The sequence below is a fragment of the Austrofundulus limnaeus genome, unplaced genomic scaffold (genome assembly GCF_001266775.1).
Source record: "Austrofundulus limnaeus strain Quisiro unplaced genomic scaffold, Austrofundulus_limnaeus-1.0 Scaffold161, whole genome shotgun sequence".
NCBI lineage: Eukaryota > Metazoa > Chordata > Actinopteri > Cyprinodontiformes > Rivulidae > Austrofundulus > Austrofundulus limnaeus.
In genome coordinates, this window is record NW_013952563.1 from 605,155 (window position 1) to 612,241 (window position 7,087).

At 43.1% G+C, this 7,087-nt stretch overlaps 1 protein-coding gene across 2 annotated transcripts in view; it reads left to right on the top strand.

Annotated features, from left to right (window-relative positions):
* zfpm2a (zinc finger protein, FOG family member 2a) overlaps positions 1–7,087 on the top strand; it is a gene marked incomplete in the record, with an annotated part of 138,524 nt that overhangs the window by 9,305 nt on the left and 122,132 nt on the right.

Below are 7,087 nucleotides of genomic sequence, written 5' to 3' on the forward strand. Positions count from 1 at the left end.
GTGTGTGTGTGTGTGTGTGTGTGTGTGTGTGTGTGTGTGTGTGTGTGTTGTCTGAAGTTCTGGCAGAATCCTAATCGTCCAGCATGAAGCTTCACATGGCCACATCAAGAATTATGAGGGAGGCAGAAAGAGAAAGCAGGGGAGGGGTGGGGGGAGGAAAAAGCCCATCTCAGTCTGTGTTTTAAAGGACAGTGCTTTGAATGTCATTTGACAATTTCCTTTTAATTAGAACTAATTTACAGAAAGATGCCCAGCAGCTAATCTTTACAGGATAATTAACTTCTATTTTCTTTACTTTTAATTAAAAAGTGGAAAAGATTTAGCTGATCCATAAAGAATTGTTCTTTTGAAATGTTCATCAGACTTCACACTTCTTTTGGCATTGGTAATATTTAGATCCTATCTGCTGCTCACAGTCTCCGCTGACTTATTGCAATGATTTTTCTCCCCTCCTTATCCGGGTATTAAGAAGTAGAACTATCAATAGTAGAAATAGGAACCAGAGGCAAATTAGAATTGAATTAATGAAGAATTTATTGCAAAAGGAACCCCCTCCATCCTTCATAATACTGGGATGAAATTGACATCTTAGATATATTCATTTCATAGAAATTCCTTGATGGGGAAATGCTGTTTTATCTACATTATTTGATACACTAATCAGTTTTTTGTTCATAAGGCACCCCTTTAATTTCTTTGAAATGATTCTTGACTAAAAGCTTAATGTTGCTTAGAGAGTTTTCACATGTAGAACTAGTTACCACCCCCCACCCCCCCACACCAAGACTCACAGGCCAGTGAGCGTGATGAATATTACGCTTTGTGGGTTTAACAGCAGCATCTTAATAAGCATTTAGGACACAGTCAAGTGTCTCGTGTCTCTACAGGATGAAAAGTCCCTCGTCCTCGTCAGAGCCGCTGGAGTAAAAGTCTTTTCTCGCCACTGTTAGCACCTTCCAACAGACTTTACTTAGTGGAGATAAAGTGAGCCAATATGAGGTGAGCGTGCCGTAGATGGAGCCTCCGCTCATCTGCAAACGAGCCGATGGCTGAAGATGGATGCCCCCACTTAACCATGATAGCTCCCTGGAGGAGCTTCACTCAATGGCTTCATTAAAAGTGAACGTTCTAGTGAAAAGCTCGCGTATAAACCAGTAATTAAGACCACACATATTTTACCTGCTTTGTTTCAGCTGTCAGCCTCAGTGTACAGGCACATGCTTAACTTATATTTCCCTATAAGTAACTGAATGACACTAATAAATCATTTAGCTTGACGAGAAGCAGCGTGCAACAGGAAGTCCGTTTCTGCAGCCCTTTTGCTTCACCGGAAAACCAACGTTATGCTGCGGATGAAACCGGAACATTATTTAGGAAGCGAGCTTTGTGACTTCTTTGTGTATCAGTGTCCGCTCCGATGTGTGTGTGTGTGTGTGTCTTCCTGTAAACTGGAGAGGTGAGGAAGATGAGCAGGACCCAGCAAACTCCACAGAAAAAAAAAAGAACTGGTTGGCATCTGCTGAAGCCCTCGGGCACGCTCAGAGGTGCCTCCAGCATTTTAATGGCGTAGTCAAATGCCAGCGTGTTTTCATGCCATTCCAATTCCAATTCATTGGATAAAGAAGTAAAGAGTGTGTTATTTCCCTTCAACGGTCCAGACAGAAACACCGGGCGCAACAACACAGGGTTTGACAACTCTGCAAACATGCTGGGATCCAACATTGGGTTTGATTGAAATAATATACTCAACCAAAATTGTGTTGACTGTATTTGATGTGAAATGAAGAAATGATATCTATTTTTTTTTTGTATGTGGATGAGACAAAATGAGCAGTCAGGAGGAATCTTTTCTAGTCGGTGGGTGGGTCTCGCCTTTCTGCGCAGAGCTGGGATGAGAAGTGATGTAAACTCCCAAACGAATGATTTCATTGTGTTGCGTTTCGATGCCTTGTCATCTTTCGTGCTGCAGCCTCAAAGCAGGGTGTGTGTTTGTTTCTGTGTCTTGGAGGATGTGAGTACGTTTATCCGACCCCCACCCACTATAAATCCACCCTCCATCGCCCTTCCCTGCCTTTTTTTTTAACCGCAGTTTCCAGATGAGCCCCAGTGCTTTTGAGCAGTTTGTTGACTGTTGATTGTAAGTGCCCAAATTTAGGAAGGCAGCCATTTCTAATCAGGAGAATTACATTGCTTAGCAACCGGAAAATCAAGTTAAACAATACCATCGCTTATTCTTGCTCACAGACTGCAGCTTGGAGAACACATCAGTCTCCACTGAAGCTGCTCCACACTCCTCCCAACACACACACACACACACGCACACGCATGCACGCACACGCAGCCATTCACAAAAAAAAAAACACAAGTGCTAATTCACTTTTGACAGCATTTGCTCCACGTTTGATTGTCTTTTTTTTTACATTTCTTCTGGATGTATAAAATATGTTTGAAAAGAAAGATTCCTTTGAGGGTTCCTGTAGCATATTAAGCTATTAAGAGTTACATAAATGCTATCTATTTCATTACAGTGATCAAGGATTAAATTAGAAGCTTGAGCCCTGTAACGTATACGCTAAGTCTCCTTCAAGGCTGAGGGAGCCCTCTGCTTCCCAAAGGTCATTAGAGCTGAGGAGAGTGTTTGGCCCCAGTATCTATTTGCCTTCTGCACTGTCTCCTCCTCCTCTTGCTCGTCTCTCTCAACTGTTTTTCAAAACTATCTTGCAAGGATTTTTCCCATTTTTTTTTYCATTCCTTTGCAAAAAGTTTCTGTGTTCCCCTGAAAATAAGGAAGTCCCAGTATCAGCATTGGCACAAAGAGGCCTGTTATTTGGACTGGAGTTGGCAGAGGTGGTGCTGTGTGGCCTTCTTAGATTTTAGGGCTGCATTATGCATTCATGTTTAGTCTCAGGTGCTCCGTTTTATCCCTAGGCCAGCTTGGACAGATTTTCAATGGACCTTTTGGATGAAATACTATATAGGTGGGTGCAAAAAATGATTTCCATGCTTATAGAGATCTGCTGCTTTGTTCTGTCAGATTCAATTACCTCACCTCTAATTAGGGAGCTATAGAGGAGGCTTGGTTTGTGATCCACACATCACACTGTGGAGCCTGCTGATAGTGTGAGGTATCGCTATCGCAGCCCGGCCAAAACCTTCCCCACATTGCAGACGGCGGCAAAAGCATGCCATGAAATTAGCAGTCACTTATAAAGTTTTGCACATATTTCCTCAGAGCTCTTCGTTTTTTATTTTATTTTATTTTATTTTAGGTGTGAGCTTTTGGGGAAAGGTTGCCACCTTTCATTCCTATTTTCCTGTTTTCGTCCACTGCGGTTCAGACTGTAGTCGAGAGCGTTTTTCTGAAAGATATGGTTTTTCCTCCACCTGTGTCCATAATTCTCTCTTTCCCGCTCGCCTTCCTCTGTGACTCATTAATCCTCTGTCCATCATACGGTCTCAGAGTGTCACCCCCATTTTAGAGACTCGGCGGGGGCATTACCATATCCCTCTCCGAAGCTCCACTCCGCATGGTCGATCCCTATCAGACAGAGGCCATGCCATGAACAAAAGAGCCACTGTGATCAAGCCTGCATTCAGCTAGCAATGTCTCTATTAGCACGGGCCACTCCTGCTGCACGAGTGTTTGAACAGGGCTGATGTTTCTCCTTGGGGCTGACAGAGGAAGGGTCTGATGAATGTGGATGATACAGGTTGAGGATGTGGAAGATGGGACCGTGTGGGGGGCAGGTATACCTGGACACTGACTCTGACTGAGAGGACGTGCAGAAGGGGTGTTAATTCTTAAAATATTATTTTAATAATCCAGCAGATGCTACTGTTTGTGTGAGGAGGAACATTTATGTGGAAGGCAAAGCTGGTAAATGATGTTTAGACAGGTTGGACTGCAACGCTTTAACACTTGAAGATACTAACATTCGTTACAGGACTGCACTTAGTAATTCAGAGACGTTTTGTTTTCATGACAACCCTTTGAATTAGATGTTCCCTAAGCTGCTGTGATGTGGCTGAAATGAAACAAGATCTTATTCTGACCCTTCCAAATGTCAGAGCCTGTTTGTTCCTCGTGTCATACAGCCTCCTTTGTTCATTTATTGTGATGCTGTTTCATCAAACCACAAAGAAGACAAACCTTACTTGGCATGTTATTGTTTCAAAAACAGACAGAAAATAGTAAAAAAAAAACAGAATAGGTTTACGAGGTACGTCTTCACAACAGTTTATCAGTTCAGTGAGGGTCACAGTCTCTGCCGGGACCCTGGTGGGACTTCAAATAAAAGGTAAAACCTGAGAGAAAGTAGAAGTAGTAGGAAGGTTTCTGGTTAAGCCTCAGATTCATGGCCACCAGCTCATATTGCCCCCCTGAGTGCCCAACCCTCACATTACTTGTCTTTGCATCTCCTAACCAATGGTTGCTTTTTAAATCCTGGTTGCCCTGAACCCTACTTCAGTCTGGGCCTGATTACCCACCAAACATACCTTTCTGTGTCTGTGAGGGTGGAGGCAGGTCTTCGCTTCCTGCTCTGATGAGTCACACGTGAGGTGCAGTGTGTCAGGGACTAACAGTCCAGACTCAAACCTCAGAACTCAGTCCCTAGTTGTGCATGATGATCTCGCACAACAGCCTTGTTCTGGGAAAACCGTCTACACCTGTGCTTCCTAACCTTGGTCCTCAAGGAGGAAAACTATCCTGTGTGGTTTAGTTGTTTTCTGCTCTTCAGAAGCCTGTTAATCACTCATAATCAGGTGTGTCAAAGCAGGAAAACATCTAAAACACAGGATAAGTGGGCTTCAAGGACCAGGGTTGGGAACTACTGCTCATCACCGCCAACTGCAACAAGTGTATGAAAGTKAGGTAGCTGCGCACAGCAAATGCTGTTAATTGTGGTCAAACAGTCTTGATGACATCATACCCGCTACTAAGTAAAATGAAAGAAGAATGTGCCGTTAACAAATTCTGATAAAAAAAGGACATCTTGAAATGATTTGGTTATCTTTAGTAAAATATAAAAGCAGCCCATTTTAGAAGGTAATACCAACGCATCTGTGAAATTCGACTTTATTTTTAAACTCATTGTACGCCTCTTGAGAAACTTCTGATTTGTACTTTATACCTTTTAACCAGATTTGTGTTACAAAGAGCGCAGCGCTGATGGCACGCCGGGTTGTTTTCTGTGGCGAAGCGAAATGCAGACGCTCCATCCGTGGTGTCGTTGGCCATCTGAACTCCGGAGGAGGCTTGATAAGAGGCAGAAGCAGCAGACATTCCTCTGGCCCAGTTCGTCAGCAGAGCCTATAGAAATGCACCAACAAGCGTGGGTCACACAGCGAATGTGACAGGATTTTAAACAGTACACAACTAAATATAGCAGGAACACCACTATCAGAAAATGAGTTAGGAGTGTGGTGCTGGTCGTTTAGAAAGTCATTATTCTTATCATTGCTGTCTCTGAAATAATTTCAGGTCTCTCCATGCAATGAATACTGTATAATAAACCAAACATGTGAGAATGCAAGCAAACTTTAGCAATCTACGTGGCCCTCAAGGACTAGCCACCAGACCCCCTTTTAATGTCTCTGACTGGGTGGGATTTTTCATTTTTCCATATTCAGCAAGGCCTCCAGTGTCTCTATCAGTCTGAAAAAGCTCCATTTAGTTACTATCTGCTAGAGTGGGGAAGTGAGATGCCCTTATTCTGAGTCTATTAAACCTCAATTCTATCTCATCTTATCTACCTAATCTTTGTGTCTTATTGACCATGAAGTTTATCTTTAATCTCCCTTTACCCTTATTATCGCACAACACTGTAGGTCTATTTTCTGCAGAGCAATAGTGCTGCTGTATTTGCGAGCAACAGAGGAAGAATCATTTAGTTGTACACACAGTTCTCATTCAGCTGTGTAATGGAATGTGTACAGAGTGTGTGTATAGAAATGTATTTTCCTGCTTTCTTTCACGCCGTCTTCATTTGCCTTGGCAGAAGCTTTTAACGCCAGTCATACAACCTCCCCTTGATACTGCGATATTYATCTCCCGGTATCATCCTAAGCGATGGTAGCCTCATCGAGTCACTTCACGCCTCACTTCACTCCTCTGCGAATCAGCAGAAGGCATCAGATAAGATCATAAAACTGTATCCTAATTTAAAAAGCAGCACTCGGCCTCTGCGGTGTCTATTAGAGATCCGCGCGCTAATTCTCTTCATGTCCGGGGCTCCTGCAGATGTTGGATTCTACAAAGGAGTCATTTATAAGACTAATGAAAAGAGCAGGCAGTTTGTGGACATCAGGGGGGTCTTTTATGAGGCTTGGTGGAAAGAAGAAAGAGAAACAGGAGAGGCGCACCAGCCCCGTTTTCTGAGCTGAAATTATTGCTTTATTAAAGCTGAGGGCTTCACTCCTGCTGCAACAGAACAAACAGTGAAGGAGGAGGATAGAAGTGCACTCGCTGCACGGTGATGAACAAGGAGCTGCAGCCAAGCTTGTGTGTGAAAAACTGAAACTGAGACAGTCTTCCTAACTAATCAGCAGTGAACACTTCAGTGTAAACACCACGGTAGAGGCAGATTTGAGTTTGAACAGTTACGCTTTTGTTTCTCCTTGTTCMCGGAGAACCAACCCTGCCACTCGGTAATCTATGGGAAAACATTGCAGGCACATTTTTGGTGAGACAAAAAGGCGCACATTATCTTAATAAGATGCAAACGCCAGGTGGGATGTTCCTCTGCAGTAATACAATTCAGGTAGCAGTACAGTAATTCCATCAACAGCCTTGATTGAAGCACAAACGGTAATATGCTAATACCATAAGAGATGTACAGCTACGAGCGAAACGCTGGAATCATTTAGATTTAAAGAAAATAATATTGCACAGAGGGGGGAAAAAATTAATCACACGGAAAAGTGTCTCCTTTAAGATTGCACTGGTGTGTTACCCGGAGGCATGGAATGTAAATGGAAAATCAACATTGTACCCTGTGATAAGGCTAACAAATTAATAAAAGTATTTTCTTTCCTCTTCCTGTGTCGACGCCTGCATGAAAAAGTCTAGAAAGGACCCCCCCTCCCC